Genomic DNA, 24,163 nt, shown 5'->3' on the forward strand with positions numbered 1-24,163 from the left:
TTCGCGCGCGCCCGATGGGCGGCGACGCGCGCGCGCGCGCACGTTCCAACGGTCGACGCGGGAGCGGGAGCCCTGGCCCCGCCCCGCCGTGCGCTGGCGTCGTCCCCTCCGCCTCACCCGGGAGCACGGCAGCAGTTGTAGCTTTGGGACGATCTCTCCTTCCAGGTTTGTTTTCTTCACACAGTTCGGGGGAATGGAGATCGCCTCTTCTGCGTGAATTTGATTTGTTTTATTTTAAGGGGCTCTTGCAAACCGTTAAAGTGTGGAACAGAAACAGAACTTGAATGTGGCAGCATCAGGTTCAAAGAACACACCCCTGATTTCATAACTGGAAGCATAGAGTACACAAGGAGTATGGAGTATAAATCACCGAGGTTAGCGTACCATACTGGACGGAGGGTGTCGCAACCTTGGTTCAATAGATTTAATAGATGTGTGTCATGTGGGATTTGAACACACAACCTACTATCTCAGGCAGAAGTGCTATCTGCTGAATCATGGTTTTCATTATTTTTAAATGATATCTTTGCAGTTCTCTACCCCAGGAGGTTGTGGAGTCTACATTATTGAGGGTATTTAAAAGAGGAAGCAGATACATTTTTGAAAGATCAAGGAATTGAGGACTATGAGGGAGACTCAAGACACTGCAGTTACTGGAATCTGGAGCAACAAACAATCTGATGCAGGATTTCAACTCTAAACATCAACAGTTCCTTCCCCACCACCACCCACCCCCCAGAGAGGCAGCTCAACCCGCTGAGTTCCTCCAGCAATATACTAAAAGTGCTGGAGGAACTCAGCAGGTCAGGCAGCATCTATGGAGGGAAATAAGCAGTCGACGTTTCAGGCTGAGACCCTTCATCAAGACTGGAAAGCAAGAGGGCAGAAATCAGAATAAGAAGTGGGAGGAGGGGGTTCGGGTGATGGGCGAGTCCAGGTGAGGGGGGAAGGTAGGTGGGTGGGGGAGAAGATGTAATAAGCTGAGGGGTGATAGGTAGAATAGGCAAAAGGCTGAAGAAGAAGGAATCCGGTAGGAGAGGGCAGTGGACCATGGAATGAAGGATGGGGGAGGGGGGGAGAGGAGATGGGCAGGTCAGCAAGGTGGGGGAAGGGAGCCTCAGGAATAAGGGAAGACAAAGGAGTGGGGGTGGTGGGGTGGGGGCAGAGAAAAGGGGTGGGGTTACCAGAAGTTAGAGAAATCAGTGTTGAGGCAATCAGGTTGGAGACTCCCAGCAGAATATGAGGTGTTGTTCCTCCAACCTGAGTCTGGCCTCAACGTGGCAGTAGAGTAGGCAATGGATAGACATGTCAGTATGGGAGTGGGATGTGCAATTGAAGTGGGTGGCCCCCGGGAAGTCCTGGCTGTTGTAGTGGCCGGAGCGAAGGTGCTTGGCAAAGCGGTCACCCAATCTGCGTCGGGTCTCACCGATGTACAGGAGGTCACACTGGATGCAATAATTGACACCCTCAGACTCATAGGTGAAGCGCTGCCTCACCTGGAGGGATTGTCTGGGACCCTGAATGGTGGTGAGGGAGGAGGTGTAAGGGTAGATTGTTTGTTGTTTGAGGGCTATGAGGAACTGGCACAGAAAAGGAGTGAGGCCTGGGGCAGATCAGCCATGATTATATTGAATGGTGGGGCAGCCTTGAGGGCCAAATGGCTATTTCTGCTCCTATTTTATTCTGTTCATATTATGGATTAAGGGTCAAACCAGATGAATGTTGAGGGGCTGTGGAGGCTTGTTTGGGTATATTGAAGATAAAGGTTTTTGGATATTAATGGGAATAAGTGCTGGAAAATGCACTCAGGTAAAATAGGTGTGAGGGGCCAAATGGCCTACTCCTACTCCTTTTTCTACTACTTATGTTCTTAGTTGGTGTTGGCTGTGCCTCAAGTAAGCAGATAAATCTGGGCTGTCATTTCTGTGCAGCACTGAATTGAGGGTGTGTGGTGCTGTCAGAGATACCATCCATGGGATTGGGTTTTAAACTGAAGCCATACCTGTTCTCCCAAGTTGGCAGGAAATATCCTAAGGCACATTTCAATAGTTACTCCTTATTTAACTTTTACTCTAGACATTATTTATAGAAGTCACTGTTTATGGGAGCTTGCTGGTATGAATTGGAATTGGTTTATTATTATCACATGTACTGAGATGCAGTGGAAAGCTTTTGTTTGCATGCCATCCAGATAGATTATTTCCATACATAAGTAATTCAAGGTAGTGAAAAGGAAAACGAGGAGGGGGAGAAGAGAAAATGACTGGAGTGGGAGGCGTCCTTGATTATGTTACAAAGGCAGTGGGGAGTGTGGACGGAGTCATTGGAGGGGAAGCTAGTTTGCGTGATGGACTGGGGTGCATTTACAACTCTCTGCAATTTCTTGAGGTCTTGAGCAGAGCAGCTGCCATACCAAGCTATGATGCATCCAGATAGGATGCTTTCTATGGTGCATCTGTAAAAATTGGTGAGAGTCATCGGGGACATACCAAATTTCCTTAGCCTTCTGAGGAAGTAGAGGCATTAGTGTGCTTTCTTGGCTGTAGCATCCATGTAGCTGGATCAGGACAAATTTTTACACCTAGGAAATTGCACATTTCATTTCCTGCATTGCAACAGTTGCTACACTTCAAAAGTATTTTACTGACTTTGGGATATCTTTCAAGCAATATGAAACACTCTAAAGAGATGGAAATATTTTTTAGATCTGATTGTATGTCAACACAACAGACTTTAAACAGCTGACTAACATACTGGTGCTAGGAAAGTGGGAGGCTGTTACTTATTAGATATTGACCATCCTAGATGATCAGCTGTGACTCTACTCAGGAGAGTAATATTACATAATGTCAAGCTTGATCTTTTAAAGCCTTTGGATTATTTGATTTTTTAAAATTTCTGCTACTTGGATCATAATTTTGCAGGTGCCAGTTCCATAAGACATTTTCTAAGAATACATGAGACAGAGAAGTTAATTGGGATGATTTTCATGTGGAGGAGAGGACTATCAAGGACTGCAAGATGTGAAGGGCTATCAGACTATTGAAAGGACAAGGAAAACATTAAAGTGCACTCCCAATAATGTGCTTGCTGCATGACAGGGGTTTGTCTGAGTCAATGTGACAGGTCAGAGTCATAATTTGTAAAGCAATTGAAAACTTTAACAGATCAGAATCAAGAAATACGTAAGTGAAGGAGGGGATAAATCAACTTTTATTTCCAGAGTTGTGCTCTTACTTTCTTCTTAGCTGCTTTCCTTTTGGAATATGGTTTATATCTTTAAAATTTCTCAATGACTCTTTATAAACTGAGTTGCTTGGATCTAAGCCAAATGCATGGAACTCTTAATCTATTGTATATATCTCAGAGACAGAAGCAAACTTTTATAGTGCAATCTGTAGTAATGATCTACTTATAAAATCTGGTTTATATATTTGTCTCACTATTGTGACTGCTTGATGTAATATTCATTACAAAAAATCTTGGCAGAGTCATTGTGCTGCCACCATGTTTATTGTAACTAAAGATTCTGATCTCTCAGTAGCCAAGTTCCGCTGCTTAATGCCTCGACTAATCTTTAATGGTTTTCTCACAAGATTTTCCTGAGAACAACCTAATATACTGACATCAGTATTATCTTTTGGGAGATTTGTACAAAGCTTGTGCATAGGATTGTTCTTTCTGGTTGATGGTATTTCATGGAACATCTGATCATGTGACATCTGATCACATGTCACCTATATGCCTTACTACATTTACTTGATATAGCACTCTGGCTGATCATGTTAGCTTGTGTTTTGAGACAGCAGCTGGTGGATAAGGAGGGCAAAGAACCAGCTGGCTACCTGTGAGAAGGCAGAGCAAATGTGGGAGAGGGAATTACAGGGAGAAGCCTAGCAGTGTCTCACTAAAATTTGCACTGTCAGCATACTGATACTAGTAACATTCAGATTTCTTATACAACTAATATCCTGAAAAATGCTGGAATCCATTATTAAGAAAGTAGCAACAGAGCATTAACAAAATTACAGGATTAGGCAGAGTCAACATGAATTTATGGAAAGTTCGCATTTGACAACTATGCTGGAATTCCTTGAGGTTGTAAATAGCAGAATTAATAACGATAAACTAGTTGAACCAATTGATATGTTATGGTTGTTCAGAAAGCCTTCATTAAGACACCCACACAAGAGATAATTAAACAAAATTAGAGTAAATGGTATTTGGGGGTAATCTGCTAATGCAGATTAGTTAACACAGAAAATAGTGGGAATAAGACAGGTCATTTTTGGGATTTGGGAATCTGCAACCAGTAAGGTGCTGCTGGGATTGGTGCTGGGGCTCAGCTGTTCACAGTCTGTGTCCAGGACTATGTTTAGTATATCCAAGTTTGCTAATAGTACTAAACTACGTGGCAGTGTAGTTGTGAGGAGATTGAAGAAAAGTTTCCAGGGATATAGGCAGGTTAAGTGAATAGACAAGAACATAATACATGGAATACGATATGGGAAACTGTGAGGTCATTCATTTTTGTTGAAAGAGTAGAAAGGAGGATTTTTTTAAAATGGTGAGAGGTTGTTGATGTTCACAAGGACTTGGATGTCCATGTATATGAATCACTGAAATTTATTCTGCATCTTCAGTGGGTAATTAGGAAGGGAAACAGTATTGCAAGAGGATTGGAGAGTAAGAGTACAGACAATTGTATAGAGCCCTTGTAAGACCATATCTAGAATACTGTGCACAGGTCTGGTCTCTCTACATAAGGAAGGATGGAGGGAATGCAGAAATGTTTCACCAGGTTGGGTTGTGATGGCAGTTCTAAGTGTATGAGGAGAGATTAAGCAGACTAGGCCTGTACTTGAATCTAGAACAATGAGGGATTATCTACTTAAAACCTACAACATTCTTACAAGGCTTGACAAGATAGATGCAGGGCTGATGTCTAGAACTGGAGATCACAGTCTCAAAACAAAGGGTAGGGTATTCAGAATTGAGATGAAAAGAAATTTATTTATCCAGAGGGTGCTGAATCTTTGGAATTCACTAACAAAGAAAGCTGTGTATGCTCAGTCAATGAGTAGATAACAGATACTGATAGATCGTTTGGTGGCAAGGGAATCAAGGGGTACAGGGTTTTTGCAGGAAAGTGGAGATGAGTTTTTTAAAAAATCAGCCTTATTAAATGACAGAGCAGGAATGAGGGGGTGAATAGCCTACCCTTTCCATTTATTGTGAATTGTTATGTGTTACAATAATTCACAGATTGTGCATATATGAAAATCAGATGTCTGCACATTGCCAATTATTGAATTAACTGCTCAGTGTTCTTATCTATTTTATTCTATCATACCTGTGTGTTCTCCTGTCTTGAGGGCAACAACTCCATTGATTTCTCCAGTTCCTCATCCAAAGATCCAGTTACTGACAAATTAGCCACTTTGAATGCTGAAAGGTTGATTCCCTTGACCAAGGAGCTTGACAGAATAGTCTCAGAATAAGGGACTTGAACTTAAACGTAGGTCAGGAGGGTATTTTGTGCACAGAGGGTTATGAATCTTAGGAGTCCTTTACCCCAGAGGTTTATAAATATACACCAGTTGAGTATATTCAGCACTGAATTTGTTAGATTTTTGGAATCAAGAGGTTTGAGCTAGAATGTAAAATTGAGGCAAAAGATCTTGTTGAATAGTGGTACATTGAAAGGCGTATATGACCTGCTCCTATGCATTTCACTTATGATTTTATGTTCTTGCACCTCACCAAATCTTCATACAGTGTTCACAAAAGCACATTTCCACTGGATAATCATTAGGAATAAAACAAAACAAACTTGACCTTTACAACTCTTGTATTTGTTAGTGAATGTCACAAGGTCAGGGTCAGGAACCAGCCCCTCTCCATTACCTTAAATGGTCCTCCCTCCAAATTTATAAGCACCAGCAGTTCCCTTGTGTCTCATTCCATCCGTTCCAACAGTTGTATGATGTCTGGAGTAGAAGAGTGATCTTCTGCTGCCAAGATAGTGTTGTATTGACTTCAACCTTTTTCTTTAATGCCACTGCGCAGATACTTCCTGTGGGGAAGCATTTCAAATAAGCAAATAAGCACAACCTGAGACCCAGTAAAGGCTAATTATTGAGAGCAGTGAGGAGGTCAAAAAGAAGCAAACAGGAAATGATTGGTTTTCCTTCTCTGAATGCTTTTCACACTTTGAGCTAGTATGCTTGAAATACAACAAGGAGCACAAGAAGCTTGACTTTTAAATATTTCTCAGTTGCAGTTATGTGAGCAATGTGATCTTGCCACATGTATTCTGTTATTTATGTAGCATAGCATAACATGCACCATCTTTTTCACTGGGATCTGTCTTTTACTGATCCATGTGATTGCCTTGATCCATTGATCAGAATTCATTGATTTGAATCTGGATTGACCTCAGTGAGGTCCTTGTTCGGCCATCACTTCAGCCCGTTTTAAACTTGTCTTGCCTTTGATCAGAATTACTCCTCAACCACTGAGACTTTTCTTTTCAAATTTTCATCTATTGCTCCCTCCTCGAAAAAAAACACAGGTTCCATTCTTATCTTGATGAGTGTAACCAGAGAAACACCAGAAATGGCTTCTTTTCCTGTCCCTGTATATAAGAGCACTAGAAATAGAAGCACTGGGCCATTAGGCCCCTTCAGCCTGTACCACCATTCAGTTAGATCATCACTGATCAACTCAGTGTTATGCACTAAATATCCCTTGATTCCCATAATATCCAAAAATCTATTGATTTCTGTCTTGAATATACTCAGCAGTTGAGCCACTAATGTCAGACTTCCTGTTCAAAGTAAGTATTGGGGAAAATGAATCCTTTGTCTTTAATCACCAGCTTTAAGTCTGCTCCCCACCAATCCATCTCTCTTCCTGTCTGAAATTGAACTAACTGTTCATGACCTTGGTGTTTTGTGACATTGCGATAAGGTTCAGATAGCATTTCCACAAAGACTGCATATTTCCACTTTTTGTGAAATAATATAACATTGCCCTACTCATAATCTGCTGAAACCCACATCCATGCCTTTGTCACTTCGAGACTCAGTTTCTCATTCACGCGTCTGAATGGTCTCATCCATCTCTGTAAACCTGAGGCTATCCAAAACTTTACTGCCTGTATTCCAACTTGTACCAAGTCCTGTTCAGCCATCACCTCTGCACTTCCTGATACTGTATGTGCTGCTCCCTGCTTAAACAATATCTCATTTTTAAAGTTCTCACCCTAGTTTTTAAAACTCTCCTTGGTCTCATAATTTCTTTCAGCCTTATAACCCAACAAGATAATTCTAACTCTGGCTTCTTTATCATCCCTGAATTTAATTGTTCTACCTTTGGCAACATGTCTTTTGTTGTTTGGGTCTTGAGTATCCTTCCTGAACCTCTCTGCCTCTCTTCCCCTTTAAAATGCTTTATAAGAACTACCTTTTTGGGTAACTTTTGAACAACTTTCTTGGTCATCTGCCCTATCATCTCAAGTACTCAGTGTTAAATTGGGTGTGAAAATATTCTTGTGAAGTGCCATAAGATGCTCTACTGCATTAAAGATACTGTTTAAACCAGAGTTTTTGACCTAGAAATTTGATAGCAAAATGTTTTCTTTCAACACCCCGTGAGTGAGAATTAATTTAACCCAGAGTGAAATGTGATATCAGCCATTTCTGAGTCATTTCACAATACTCTGGAAATTTAACTTGGCACTTTCCATGACATAATTTCTGTCAGCTACACATGAGATAATGTCGTTACCCCTACTACACTCTGTTTGGAACATTGCAGAGGACTGTTCTGGGAGTGACTGTTGTTGGACATTCCTGAGACAACCATGTTTTAGTAATGCAACAATAGATTGGGATTTATGTAAGATGAGATCTTTGCTTATTTTTCATCCTTATAGGCCATTCCAACCCTTCTCATTGTCTCACCACACCCCAACATATTCTCCTGACCCATCTGCCATTTGCAAACCCAACAGGTCCTGGTGCACCAATCAGGTATGTGGTTGCCACCACATACACCCTCAATTCCCTGTCCATGATTCTCAGCTCCTTGTGGAAGCTACATCCCCACACCTGGTCATTGACCTTCCTTGGTAAAACCCATCCTCATTTTCTAGCTTCCAGCCCTGATTCCCACCAGGTCACCATCAACTTTACCTCCCCACCCCCTAATCAGGGCCTGGTAGCAGATTTTCCATTGCAGAAAATACAGTTCTCATTCAGTAGTGGCTGAAGCCTTCAGGCTCCAGCAAGTGTTCAGAGGTCAGCCTATTTTACGGCCCAGCCATTAGTGCCCTGCTGCAATATCTACTGGGTAATTTCGTGCATCATGTTTTAAAATTTCATCCAAATACAGATCTGAAATAACTAAAGATGCAAAAAGTTTATGATTCACACTTGCAAGATCTTTCAGGTGTTTAGTAATAATCCCCAATATGAGGACTGTTTCCCATACTGGCAGCGGTTATTCTTGGGAGCTTGAACTACCTCCCAAATCAATGAATGTTTTCTTGGTGTTTGCCAAGGTTTCTGTGGCTCTTTATCCAACCATATGGATTTTTTTCCCCACCATTATTCTCATCTTTTTAATATCAAAGGCAGCATTCAAGTGATCTTTAGTTCTTCCCAACATGAAATTGCTTTACGGTCTGTGGGGTTTTTTTTGTAACAAATTATTTTTCTTTGATATTTAATCATATCAACTCTGAACAGGTTTGTGGACCAGGAAAAGCCCAGGTTCAATCACTTGGAACAAATGCTTCAAATGGCTTTAATTGGCTTGGAGAGAGTGAAATCAACTCTTGTACATGCAACCTTATGCTATCGACTGGTGTCTGTTAGAAATACATGTGTGAATCTTGGTTTGATATTGGTGGGTTGACTGTGTTGAGAGGCTGTCAAATGATACCAAGAATCCCATGGTTCACACTGAAATAATGCTGTTCTGCAATAAGAAAGGCAGAGAGATTTAAAGGGGGAATCCTAAACCTTAGTTCCTAATGTATTAATAAGACAATTTCCAAATCCACAACTTCTCCCAAACTTTCTTTCCAGTCCTGTGTCCTGCTACTTTTTACATTCATTTTCAAGATTTGGGTTTCACTGGCAAGGCCAGCATTTATTGCCCATCTCTAATTGCCCTGTGAAGGTGATGGTGAGCTGCCACCTTGAAACTCTGCAGTCCTTCTAGTTAAGTTGCTCTTGATTTAGATTTAGGCCCAGCAGTAGTGAAGGATCAATAATAAATTTCCAAGTCAGGACGGTGTGCGACTTCAGGTGGGATTGGGGGAAGAGGGTTGAACTGTAGGTGGTAGTGGTATTCTCATGCACCTGCTGTCCTTGTCCGTCTTGGTGGTGGAGGTCACATGTTTGGAAGGTGCTATCAAGTGTGGCCTGGGCAAGTAACTGCAGTGCACTTTGTAGGTGCTCTATACTGTAGGCACTGTGATGGCAGGAATGAAAGTTTAGTGTGGATGGTGGGGTGCTAATCAAGTGGACAGCTTTGAGAGTTGTTGGTAATGCACTCATCCAGACCAGTGGAGAATATTCAATCATGCTCCTGACTCGTGCTTGGGGTATTTGGAGGTGGGTCATGTCACAAGGTACCCTGCCTTTAAATCTGCTCTTGGAGGTATGATATTTATGTGGCTGGTCCAATAAATATTGGTCTCTGGTCAATTGTAACTCCCAAGATATTGATGAGAGGGTCTCAGCAATGGTAAGGCCATTAAATATCATGGGTAGATGGTTAGACTCTCTCTTGGTAGAGATGGTCATTGCCTGTCACAAATGTAGCACAAATTTTACTTGCCACTTATTAGCCCAAACCTGAATGTTGATTATGTCTTGCTGTATGCAGGTATGGTCTACTTCATTTGTTGAGGAGTTGTCAATGGAATTGAACACAGTACAGTCATCAGCAAACATCCCTGTTTCTGACATTATGATGAAGGTCATTGAGCCAGGTCACTGCCCGGAGGAACTCCTGCAGTGATGTCCTCTGGCTAGGATGATTGATCTCCAACAACTACAACAATCTTCTTCTATGCAAAGCATGTCTCCAAGCACTGCAGCAATTTCCTTCTAATGCCCATAGACTTCAGTTTTATCAGGGTCCCTTCATGACACACAAATACTGCCCTGATGTCAAGGGTAGTCACTCTTACATCATCTCTGGAATTCTTTCTCTGGTTTTATGTTGGTAGAACTTGCAGCCAGTACAATCTTAAACTTTTTTCCCACCTTTAAAAGCTTCATTAAAAAAATAAAACAGTACCTTTGATATTCCAACACCTTTTCTAAATTCTTCCTATAAAGTACCCACTTTGCAAAATGGTCTAGATCCATGGAAGAGCTAGATTCATTCCTCTACCCAGGAATGTTATATAAAGAGGTAAGCTACCATATTGTTCCATGACAGTGCTCAGTGGACTATGGCCTAGTTATACTTTTTAAGCAATCAATAATTAGAACTTGATTTACTGCTTCCTGTCTGTGAAACTTAAGTCCTTAACACTATACCCTGTTGCGGTTTGACATAAATTCTCTGAAGTTTCTCTCCTATTCAGTGCTGATTACCAAACCCATTCACATTTACCATTGATCCCTATGTATTTATTTTATCTTGCGCATTTGACGAACAGCCCAAGGCTAAGCTGGCCTTGTAAGTGTGAGCTTGAAACCATTCTCTATCTGCTATTTCTTGGCACTGTTCATTGACAGTGCAGTTGCATCCTAATGCATTGGGTTTATCTCAACCTGTGGAACACAAAATAAGCTTTCCAAATTCACTAAAGCTGGCTGTCTGCAAAAAGAATGTGTTTTTCCCAGTCTCTGACCAAAGTGAATTGGCCACATTTATTCTGGTGTAGCTGTGGGTTGCATGAGATATGTACTGGTACATAACAGCAACAAAAATGCCACTAAACCAACTGAAAAGCAACTTCTCTATCCTCCTCTGTATGTTGTGTTTATTTTCTGCTCCACATGTTCCAGTGATAGAAATAATTATACATTTGAATCAATGCATTCAATTCACCATTTGTTGCAGATACATAATTTTTTTGCTGTTCCTTTGCGGAGAGGAAATGGAATTTAGGAAATGTTCTTCCCACTCCGCATGATCTTATGCTACAATATTGTGCTATGTCAACACCATGGTTATGAATCACTACCTAGTGATCCATGTACACAGATCCCCACAGATCATACAAAAAGTGATCAACAAGGCTGATAGAAACTTGGCCTTTCCATAATGGAGGTTAGAATGCAAAAGTATGGAAATGGTGTCTCAGCTTTACAGAGCCTGATCAGACTTGGGGTGGACTACGACGTTCAGTCTGAGACATTAAGTCTCACCAAAGAACTTTGGGGCATTCAGCACAGATCCACAAGAGCAATATCAAGCCTTCAAGTGTTAAATTATGCAGACAATTTAATAAACAAGCTTATGAGATTGACATGTTATTTCATAGTACTGTTTGAAATGATATGCCCTTTCTATAGATTATATACTATTTATTGTGGGGAATAAAATTAGTGTTATATTATTCAGGAGTGAAATCATCCGGCATATTTCCAAAGAGGAGGGTAATAGTCATCTTTCTCACTAAATGGCCATGAATTTAAATGTTGAAGACTGAGACTGATTGTGTTACTAAAGTATATCAAGGGATATGGGGCAAAGTAGGAGTGAATGCAGTTAAGTAGCCATAATCTAATTGAATATAGCAACAGACTCAATTGGTTGAATGACCTCCTATTCCTGTGACCCTTGGGTAGATGTTATGTTCCCTCCAACTGTTTTACATGAAAGATTGCCTTTTAGATGAAATGTAGAAGGTTGCTGGTGTCAATAAAAATATTCCTTAGTGGGAGTTCCTCCTTTCAGAAGCGACAGGGATGTGGGGGGTGGGGGAGGAATTATTGCAGAAAAGAGAGCAAAATACATGAAAATGTGATACATTGGATAAGGAATTGCACCTTGAATCCACCATAATACTTTTACTCTACCACAATAACTTTTTACTTTTAAAAACAATCCTTTTCAAAAATAGAGTTTCACAAAAAACACCTCAAATAGTTTTAACTTACTATAGTACTTGAATATTTCGAGTTAAGACATGAATGTGTTACCGTCACACCCTAAAGGAAGATAATGACATAATAACTACCTGAGTTGCCTAGATACCTGCCTCCTGACTGGTTAACTCCTAGGCAGTAATTGTATAATATTCAGTGTTGTTTTCTCTGTAACAGCTGCATTACCAATACTATAAAGGAGAAACAATTTTCATTGGGAGGATAGTCAGCGCACAGATTTAAAATAATTGGCAACAGAAGAACAGGAGTATTGAGACTTTTTTTCAAGTAACAATTTCCTAAAATCCTGGAATGTGCAGCCTGAACACTGGCAAAAGCTGATTCAATAATAACCTAAAAAGAACTGGATAAATATTAGAAAAAGACCAGTAACAATGGGCCAAATAGCTTCCTTATGTACTGCATGGTTCTATAGACAGGGAAAAAGCACAATGGAGCAGCAAATTACAATAACTTTAAGGCCTTAGCATTTGGTATTGCATGTCAACATGCCTCTTCCTGGGAGGAAGGTCAATGTGAATGCATATCTTAAGAGTACTGTGATTGTTGATTCCTCCCTGGGTGGGTACTAGCCCTCTTAATTCTGGCCCCAGGTTGTCTCACCGCTTCAAATCATCTAACTTTCTGAGTAATGCAAAGAGACCAAGTCATATATCATTAAAGCTTACAAGGCAAATCTGGAGACTGTATAAACAGGAGCCAGCCACTGTTACCAAAGCTACAGTCCTGGCTTGCATAACTTGCATTACAGTGGGTAAAAGGAACTTGACCTTCACAAACAACTTTAAAAGGCATTTCTGTTTTGGATATTCCTCATTTGTTTTAAACTTCTGTAATTTTACAAGCAACTGTCACTTAGATGTAGCCTTTGGGGCTCAATGTTTGCACACCCTGCATTCATTTCCCCTTTAGTTTTGCAGACAAGGAAACTACTTTGTTCTGAAGATGCAAAATGTTTTGCTGAAGTTGTTAGTTTATTTTTTCCCCCCTTCTCCTAACATGAAGCTTACTTAGTGTTTACTCAATCCCTGTGGTCTGTGGCACAATGTTAAAGCAATATACTCTGGGAGAGCAGGGTGGGGCCTTCCGCTTGCAAGCCGCCCGGAAAGCAGTGGGCAGATTCCTGCATTGCTGGAGCAAGTTCCAACAGCAGATGAGGATTCTCCATTCAATGAGGACCTTTTAATTGAATTATATCCGGCTGTTGTTAAATTGCCTGCACAGCATGTGGTGTGAGGGGGGGAGGTGGTGCTAGGAAGAAGAGCAGTGCTGGATCAGTAGAGAAAAAACTCCTGGAATGCTTGCAATTAAATGTTTACCTGACATTCTGCATGTGTACTGGCTTCAGACTTTTAAGATGAAGTAAATCTTAAATTCTTGCTTCGTGTTTTTGGGCAAGTTTTAGCACTTACACCAGATTCTTTGAAATATTTACTAAAATACTCTGCCTACATGATGCCCTCTATAATTTTGCATCTAAGTTAGGCATATAAATAAAATGTGTTTGATTTTTTAATAAGCCCATGATTTTGACTTTAGTGGGACATCACAAAATGATACATGAACCAAGCATTGAGGCTTATAGCATAGACATATACAGCTGTTCAGCCTCTCTAGGTTGGCTATATTCTATATGTTCTGATATAAGGTCATTGACCTGAAACATTACTTCTGTTTCTCCCCCTGCCGATGTACCTAATCCACTGAGTAACCTTTGTCTTTTTCTATTATTGTTTTAAATTTTCAGCAACTAGTTTTTTTTCTTTCCATTGGCTATATTCTAAACTGATTCAGAATAGCCTCACTGCCTTGCTTTCTCCATGTAGATCTATATTTTCCTTTTGCTGGTTCACACATTTATAATAGAGAACAGTGAGTTCATTATCACAGACTGAATAAAGTGGTGAGAAATATAGGGTAGGCTTTACTTCCTTTCCCTGGAGGTGTTGAGTCATGTAGCCTATAGTCAGTGGTATAACTGAATGTAAAGTTGGCAGGATTTAGCATTAACTTCCAGATTTGACTGAGAGAAACTAAACACATGCCAGAATTGTATTTTGGGAGATGGTTCTGAAGGCAAGACAACCTGAAGTCAGCCTTTCTCCTTTAAATCATGCTAATACTAAAAAAATGCTTCATTCACACTCAACAGCTACTCTGTTTAATGAATTGATATAGTTGCAAGATAGCTGACTACTGCAAAAGTAACATGGAAACAGAAAAATAGGAGCTAGAGTAGGCTATTTGGCCCTTTGTGCCTATTCTTCCATTCAGTACGATCATCGTTGATCCTCTATTACAATACCATAATCCTACTCATTCTTCATGTTTTTTGTGCCAAGAAGTCTGTCCATCTCCTTCTTAAGTATATTTAGTGAGATGGCCTTCACAGCCACGTGTGGTGGAGAATTCCACAGCTTCACCACCGTCTTAGTGAAGAAATTTCTCTTCATCTTAACCTAAATGTCTTATCCCATATCCTGAGACTGTGACACAAGAGATTCTACAGATGCTGGAATCTGGAGCAACACACACAAAATGCTGGAGGAACACAGCAGGTAAGGCAGCATCTATGGAGAGAAATAAACAGTTGACGTTTCAGGTCGAGACCCTTCATTAGAACTGGAAAGGAAGAGGGCAGAAGTCAGAATAAGGTGGTCGGGGGAGGGGGAGGAGTACATGCAGGCAGGGGATAAGTGAGTCCAGCTGAGAGGGGGGAGGGTAGGATGATGGGGGAGGAGGGAAAAGTAAGAAGCTGAGAGGTAATAGGTAGAAGAGGCAAAGGGCCTCTCACCAGATTCTTCCTCCTTCAGCCATTTGCCTTTCTACCTATCACCTCTCAGCTTCTCCCCACCTGAAGCATCGACTGTTTATTTCTCTCCATAGATGCTGCCTGACCTGCTGAGTTCTTCCAGCATTTTGTGTGTGTTGCTCCTGAGACTGCATCCAATCTGTCAAATTCTGCTGAAGTTCTGTACTTTCAATGAGGTCTCTGCTCATTCTTCTAAACTCTTGTGAACATAGGCCTAATGGACCCAATCCCTCCTCATACAGAAAACTCAGCATCCCAGGAATCAGTCCGGTGAACCTTCGTTGCACTCTCTCTATGTCAACTAACCCAATAACCCAGAGGCCACAATTAAGACTTCTTTTTGACTCTGGTGTCGGTTGTGCACATGAGAAGTGCAAGACAAAGCATGCTGTGGACCATGCTGCTGGGTGTGTTGGGGTGCACAATGTGAGGAAGCATGCAATCAGCACGCATTGTTAATTTGGCACCACTGCTATTTTGGAGTACTACGCTCCTCTTTACCTCGCATAGCTGAATATGTATTCAGCAGCAGGAAACCACCTTCTCACCCCATACTTGTCCCTTCGCAGCAACTGACTGGAGCTATTTAAAGAGACACCCCAAGCAACTCATCCATCTGCCCTATCAAGCACCTCCTGTCACACCTGCAGGGAAGTCTGTGGATACCGCATAGGTATCATTAGCCACCTCAGAACCTACAGAACTAGGCTAGAGTGAGTGGTTCCTGAGCACAGGAACTGCTTAAGAAGATTTAAAGAAATCATATGCTACTTTATAAATTCAGTATTTCCAGCTGTTGCTTCAATTTAAAATGTTTGTGTTTCCTATGTTTTGTCAATTATTAGATTAATGCTGGTCAGTCACAGGATGCACAATTAACCGTCGTGAGATTATGGCTCTTTCTAGCAGCTCTACAGCAAGCAGCGGAGGAGGAGACATTTCACACAGCCCTTGCTGTTTAAATTGTCCATGAAGAAGTTATCTGAAGCTAATAATTCAACCACAAATCTCCATTTATCAATTTCACACATCCTGACTTCCCTCCGTTATTGACCATAACACTTGCTCCAGTGCAAAAGTTAAAGCTACTACAAAATGAACTTAACACATCAGATTTATCAGTGGAGTCATGCCATTATTGTATGCAAAATTCTATCAAAAGGTGACACATTGATAGCCAGGCACACTCCTTTGTGAGATTAGCTGCTCTGGCTGTGTGCATAGTTCTGTGAGAGAAAGAGGAAACCAATTGTCATGCAATCTGTTTGAGTGATGTGGCTGTCATGATTCATTATCTGGTAGTATGTCTGATATAGGTGTCAGGCTCTCAGCAGGGCCACATGTGTGACCTTATGAATATTCCTATTCATGGAGCTTGTGATGCAAAAGGTGGGATATAGCATTTGAAGATAGATTCGCTGACCTTAACCATTCAAATAATGTCATTCAACTTCTTGGAACTCAGCAGGTCAGGCAGCACCTATGGAGGGAAATAAACAGTCGACATTTCGGGTTGAGACCCTTCATCAGTCCTGTTGAAGGGTCTCTACCTGAAATGTTGACTGTTCATTTCCCTCCATAGATGCTGTCTGACCTGCTGAGTTCCTTCAGCATTTTGTGTGTGTTGCTCCAAATTCCAGCATCTGCAGAATATTTTGTGTCTCATTCAACTTCTTGCTGCACCACATCCAGAACCTTGGGGCTTTCCATCTTTCAGTGGCTTCCATGCCTTTCTGTTCCCACTGCTGAGCACATGCCTGGGAGGCCCTACTGCATATAACAGGACACCTCTTCTGCTTTTCATCCCCTACAATGCCTCACTGCAGTGTCCAAAAACCTTGAAGTTCAATGACTACCATGTTATTACATTCTTCAATATTTTCTTCTCACTTTACTTCCATAGTAGGAGAGCCTAAAACTAGACGGGATAGGTTTAAGGTGAGAGAGAGAAGGTTTAAAGGAGAACAGACAAAGAGTAGTTGATATCTGGAATGAGCTGCCAGAGGAACAGTAACAATATTTAAGAGGTATCATGACAGGTACTTGAATGAGCAGGGCATAGAGGGAAATGGAATTAATGCAGGCATGTGGGATTAGTACAGACAGGCATGATGGTCAGCATAAATGCAATGGGCTGAAGGGCCTGTTTCTATGCTGTACAACTCTACAACAGCACCTATTCCAGCTACAATGCATCTCCCCTTTAAGCAGAACAGCTTTGATCTATGTAGGCTTGCTTCAATTGTACCTAATCGTTCACAACCATTGGCCACCTGCTCTGGTCTAGCCAATCAATTGTGCAGTTAATGCTGTCTGGCATGGAAATAATTGAAATGAACAGTCACCATGATGTTGGTGTGTTGCTTGCAATGTAGTCAATGGATGTAGGTTAATCCTACATCTACCTTTGGGGGGGCTATTGTATTTACCTGTCATGTAATTTTTAGGGCACAATAAAACAAACCAACTGATCAGTGCTCATGTTTATGCTTTACACACTATTTCATCTCAACCTAGGAGCAGATCTTACTAATACCTTCTCAATAAACAGTCATTTAAATTAATTGGTGGAAGTATTAGAAAAGTGAAGAGAAATTTTTTTCACCCAGACTGTGGTTGAGGTCCAGAACTCACTTTCTGAAAGAATGACGGAGGCATGACCCCCTCCACATGTGTAAAAGTAATTGGATGAGTAGGTGAAATGCCATAATGCAAGCAATACGGACTAAGAACTGTAAAGTGAGATTGTGATACCTGTTTCTTTTCTGGCGTGGAGATCTGGGGCCAAATGTTATTATTTGGTGGCCTATAGACAACTCCCACCAGTTATTTTTTTCCCTTTACTATTCCAAAGGGCAGGCACGGTAGTGTAGCGGTTAGCGTAACGCTATTACAGTGTCAGAGACCCAGGTTCAATTCCCGCCGCTGCCTGTAAGGAGTTTGTACATTCTCCCCATGTGTCTGCGTGGGTTTCCTCTGGGTGCTCCAGTTTCCTCCCACGTTCCAAAGACGTACGGGTTAGGAAGTTGTGGGCGTACTATGTTGGCGCCAGAAGCATGACGACACTTGCGGGCTACCCCCAGAACACTCTATGCAAAAGATGCATTTCGCTGTGTGTTTCGATACATGTGACTAATAAAGAAATCTTGTCTTGTTAATCTCTGTGCAAATCAGTTGAATAAATGTAGTTACGTTATGAGCTGGTAACAGAAAAATGCCCATGAAAGTTGTCAGATTATCACAAATCCAGTTCATTAATTGGTTCAGTGAAGGGTACCTGCTAGCCTCCACTTAGTTTGACCAGCATGTGACATCCAAATGCAGTGAGGATTAGTGTATTCTCAGCTGTATAAATAACCACTACAATAAGGGTAGTTGGAATTGGCCCTTATAAATATAGCCTTACCAGCATTAGCCACATTGTGGGAACAAAAGTTCACAGTCCTCTGATCTCTACTGAAGGCGAAACGCAGTACTTAATACAATTATTGACTGTATAATTATTTTTAAAACAAAAGCATGGAATTAAGAGCCACCTTCATTTTGGATTTGTTTGCATTGGATAATAAAAAGATACATTAGAGGTGGGGAGTATTACGTTTATTAACTTCTCATTTCCTACCTTTATTCAATGAAATGCATCAAAGCACCTCATGCAGGGAAACATGACAGCTATCTTTCACCAGCAATGTCACACATACGGAAGAAAGACAAATATCACACTCTGGGTTTTTTTTAAAAAGGGGATTGTTGGATAAGGGAGGAATTTTGTTCAGAACACCAAAAAGCCATTCTTCAAAAGACTCTCAGTTTAAGCCTACATTGTAGGTCCCAGCTTGCTGATCAAGGTGAGACCAGAAACTTCACTGCTCTCCCAGTTAAGGTTTCTCCCCCCCCCCCCCCTCCCCCATCACCCATAACTCAGTGTCTAAAATCTGGCTGCTGTACTGTAAAGCTGCCAAAAAAAAATCAGATTCCGGATGCTTTCTGAGATATTTATAATATAAATAAAGCTTCCTGTAGATCTGAAACATTCAGACACATTCCGTGTTATTTTGGACCATTTAACCTTTGTTCGATCACAAATCTCAAGAGAATGTGAAGGCCATAAGGTTATGCAGAGCAAGTTCACTCCTTCCAGAGGCAGCTGTGATTGTTCCCACAAGGACTTATTGCCCCTTACCCACCCCTCAGAAGCCTATCCTCACCCATTTGTCCTTTAATGAGAAATAAAATATAAGATTACTTGAAATAGAACAACAGCTAACTTAGTTGTACATTGTGTGGATGAGCCCTATTGGAATAAAACAAGGTTTGCATTTACGTAGTGCTTTTCAGGACCTCACACTATATGAGAACTTTTTACACTGAATGGATGATGTTTTGGGATCTTCTAATAGTTGAACCAACCAGGCATGAGCACAGGAGCATAGCATTAAATTACTGGAATGGTATTTAAAAGTCTGAACCTCTGATTTTAAATCCCACCATGGCAATTGGAAGTTTTAGAAACAAGTAATGAAATACGTCTGGAATTAAAACAAAACATATCAATAATGGTAACTATGGCACTACCAGATTCTCATTACAATGCCGTCAGCTTACTGTCCTGCTTCTCCTTGCATGGTCTGCCTTATGTAACTCCAGGGCCTCAGCTGAGGGACAATTAAGGATGTACAAGTGGCGGTGAATGAATGCTTTTAAAAACACTTTAGCTCAGTCCTGTTGCCCAAGCTTGCTGCAAGCAAACCCCAGCGCCATTGGCAGTGACTTACAATATCAACCTTGTATTTCCTAATCTAGAAAGTACTATGATGAACAAAGCAAAGAAAATCAGAAGAGGTTTCACAGCCAGACTGCAACTCAAGTTACTAAGGCCAATTACGGAACCTGTACTAAAGCTCCAGGATCTTCTATGATGGGACCATCCTGATTCATGTAATTAAGTGATTCAACAAATAAACTGATTGAACCAACAGAGACCCCTACATAGTTTCCTGTATAAGTCTCAGAAAAAATTCCACTGGTGAAACTCGTAAATAGAGTGGTAATCAGCAGCGAGTTTCTCTGCTGCTGTTTTCTTTGCAGGCGTTGTCAGAAATACCTCATCATGCAGGATGATTCAAGAATGTATTAAAAGAGCCACTCTTCCCAGCTCATGGTATGAAATGCACAAACTGAAACAACATTCAGTAGGGTTCTTTCATTGGAAGATTGAGAACTGAATCCTGGGATACAGTATTCTTCACTCCAACAATGACCCCAGCATAGCCCTTCCATCGTCAACCACAGTAGAGCCTTAAGCTCAGGAACTACCCTTTTAAACCTTTGTCTATATCTCTTTCTCTTTTTCCTTTCAATATACTCTTTAACATTATAAGATATCTTTATTAGTCACATGTACATTGAAACACACAGTGAAATGCATCTTTTTGCGTAGAGTGTTCTGGGGGCAGCCCGCAAGTGTTGCCACGTTTCCAGCGCCAACATAGCATGTCCACAACTTCCTAACCTGTACATTTTTTTGGAATGTGGGAGGAAACTGGAGCACCTGGAGGAAACCCACGCAGACGCAGGGAGAACATACAAACTCCTTACAGACAGCAGCCGGAATTGAACCTGGGTCGCTGGCACTGTAAAGCGTTACTCTAACCACTACACTACCATGCCTGCCCTCTTAATCTGTTTGACCTAATGGCATCAGGGGTAATGAGGACGCTTCAGGGGGCCTTGAAGATGCTGTAATCGTGATCATCTTCAGGAAAGGAGACATCCAACTGTGGTACCTACAGAGTGGTCTTCCTGTTACCCACCTCAGGGAAAGCCATTGCCAGGGGCCTTCTCAGTAGCTGAAGCAGTACTCTCCAAACCACAGTATGTATTCCATTCATCAAAATAGGGGCATGTGCAGGGAGAGAAGCGGGGTATAGCTGCCCCTAATAATCAACCATGAGAATATGTATAATGTAAGGCCACACACCCTGCCCATAATATTAAGGACACATGCATATCTCTCTGAAAGCAGACAAACCTGAATTCCTGTCCACACCCCTCTTTCAAAAAGCACATTTGGCTGATGGTCTGATGTTCCCCATGTCTCGAAAGATGCAGTTTCAATTCCCAGTCTCAGGTAGGTCAGGCGACCTAAGTCAGGACCTCAATCTCCCCTTCAGTAGATCAAGATTAAAATCAGTCAGGGTTCACACTTCTGAATATGCTGGTCCCAGATTCACTTGGGCTGAATAAACTCTGGCATCAGTCTGAAGAATGGCCACTTGGACATTAATAATAGAAGATTGGAGTAATTTCTAAAAGGAAATAAAGTGACTGGCTCAGCAGTGTCAGTAAGGCCACACCAACAGTGTATCAGAATCAAGTTTATTATCACTGATTTATATGACCTGAAATTTGTTGCTTTGTGGCAGCACTACAATGCAAAGACATAAAAATGACTAGAAATTACAAAATAAATAAATAGTGCAAAAAAAAGGAATAACGAAGTAATGTTCATGGGTTCATGGACTGTTCAGAGATCTGATGGTGGAAGGGAAGAAGCTGTTCCTGAATCGTTGAGTGTGGGTCTTCAGGCTCCTGTACCTCCTCCCTAATGGTAGTAATAAGAGGGCATGTCCCGCATGGTGATGGTCCTTAGTGATGGATGCCGCCTTCTTGAGGCACTGCCTCTTAAAAATGTCCTCGATGGTGGGGAGGGGTGTGCCCATGATGGAGATGGCTGAGTCTACAACCCTTTGCAGCCTCTTGCGATCCTGTGCATTGGAGTCTTCATACAACTAGTCAGAATGCTCTCCACCGTACATCTATAGAAATTTGCAAGAGTCTTTGGTAATGTACTAAATCTCCTCAAACTGCTGTCAAAGTAGAGCCGCTGGCATGCCTTCTTCGTGATTGCATCGATGTGTTGGACCCAGATCCTCTGAGACGTTGACGTCCAGGAACTTAAAGCTACTCACCCTTTCCTCCACTAACCCCTCAGTGAGGACTGGTGTGTGTTCTTCTTCCTGAAGTCCAAAATCAGTTCCTTGTTCTTGCTGATGTTGAGTGTGAGGTTGCTACGACACCACTCAACCAGCTGATCTACCTCACTCCTGTATGCCTCCTCATTGCCATCTGTCTCCCAAATCTGTAACCTCTACCACTAAGATGGACAAGTACAACAGGCACAGCGGTTTCTGCAGGTTCCCCTCCAAGATGCACTCCATCTTGACTAGAAACACCTTCACTAGAAGAACTGCAGCAGTTAATGAAGGAAGCTCACGAACACCTTCTCAAGAACAATTAGGGATGGGCAATAAATGCTGGACTTTGCCAGCAACAAACCCCTTCAATAAACATCAGGGAAAGCCCTTTATCGAGGTGCCCTTAAGTACCTTTTGCCTTTCTTAAGATGGAGCAGAGAGGAAGAAGTGTTCAGCCACGTTGTTCAGGTCACAACAGGGTGGGGTAGGCTTGATGTACCAGCTGTTTTTTTACTGCTCTTCAATTGTGTATGGTCATATATCAAAGGACCCCGTAAATCAAGGTGAACAAAGTTTTCCACAAATAATAAGTATTGATGAACAAAGTGAAACCAGATATTCAGAGACTTTGAAACAAAAGTACTTTATTACTTTACTGTTAAGAAAGGTAGAACGCCGGAACTTCTCAGTGGGTTTAAGGTTTGTTGCACAGGTTTGGCAGGGACTTGCCTCTGACACTGCCTTTGTTCCATAATCGAGAAGGCAGGTGTGACTGCTGAAACAGGCTGAAGTATTGAAGCTCAGTGCAACCAATGCAAAGGCTCCATGGGGAATGACCACAGTCTGGCCTCCTTCCGCCACTGCACATGAGGGAGCTGAGTCAGGTGGGGAAGCTGAAATGGTGTATCACCCCAGGGGGGACACATGGTTTAAAAAGATAAGTTAACACTACTGAATGTATTGACCATGAATGTAAAAAATTTTGCACTGATTATTTGTTTGTGTATTTTTTATTATGAATAAAGTTTATTTTTGAAATAAAGAAAAACAGGCTGAAGTATTTCAGCCATCCTTGAAATAAAGGCTCCTGTTATATGAGCACATGGGACCTGATGCTAGAAGCCATTGATTTATGGATTCTGGAAACATCTTGAACAGAAACTACATTTATATATCGCCATCAATCTCTTCAGGATATTCCAAAGGCTTGAAGCTGAGCAATTCCCTCCTAGGATACAAAATGCCCACATTCCTACAGCACTTTTCAAGATTAGGGCAGGCACAGTAGTGTAGCGGTTAGCATGACACTATTACAGGGCCAGCGACCCAGGTTCAATTCCGGCCGCTGTCTGTAAGGAGTTTATACGTTCTCCCCGTGTCTGCGTGGGTTTCCTCTGGGTGCTCTGGTTTCCTCCCACATTCCAAAGACGTACGGATTAGGAAGTTGTGGGCATGCTATGTTGGTGTCGGAAGCATGGCGACACTTGCAGGCTACCCCCAGAACACTCTACGCAAAGATGCATTTCACTGTGTGTTTCAATGTACATGTGACTAATATCTTAATATGCCAAAATGCTTTACAGCCAATTAAGTCCTCCTGAAGTGTAGTCACTTGTAATGTAGGAAACACAGCAGCCAATTCAACATGTTCCCAAAAAAAATAGCAATATCACCAGATCATCTGTGTTGGGACTCTTGAGTGAGGGATAAATTTTGGCACAGAATTCTGGAATATTAAAACTGCTCTTTGAATCAGTGCCAGGGATCTGTGGTGAGAACAGACAGGGTCTGAGTTTAACATCTCATCCAAAAGGCAAAACCTTCAACAGTGAACCATGGGTTGGGTAAGCTCCTACACTCTCTCTATAATGAACAATGGCACAGGGCACGGTCCATCAATGCAGCACTCTTCTCCTCTGAACCACAGGGTAGGGCAGGTTCCAACAATGCAACAATGGGGTGGGGTAGGTTTTATTTGCTCAGGTTAATGGAATGTGACCTGAATCTTTCACTTTTTGACTCATACACTAAAGTACATTCAACTGAGCCACAGATAACACATTGAAGTAACTTCAGTTTCATTCATTGGCTGCCAAATTGGACACAGAAAGGTTCCTCAATGAGGTAATGACTGGCATTTAGGGAAAAGTATTTGCAGGAAAGCATAGTGAACTTTCTTTCAAACAATGCCATGAGATGTTTTGTAGCCATCTGGAAAAGCTACAGAAACC

At 41.6% G+C, this 24,163-nt stretch overlaps 1 long non-coding RNA gene across 1 annotated transcript; it reads left to right on the plus strand.

Moving 5' to 3' along the window:
* Positions 1 to 28: 28 nt before the first annotated feature.
* LOC127586330 (uncharacterized) lies at positions 29 to 19,933 on the plus strand. Its single transcript, XR_007958675.1, has 2 exons — positions 29 to 165; positions 19,759 to 19,933. It is a non-coding gene; the product is annotated as an uncharacterized LOC127586330 (long non-coding RNA).
* Positions 19,934 to 24,163: the final 4,230 nt, after the last annotated feature.

This window comes from Pristis pectinata, chromosome 35, assembly GCF_009764475.1.
Source record: "Pristis pectinata isolate sPriPec2 chromosome 35, sPriPec2.1.pri, whole genome shotgun sequence".
Lineage (NCBI taxonomy): Eukaryota > Metazoa > Chordata > Chondrichthyes > Rhinopristiformes > Pristidae > Pristis > Pristis pectinata.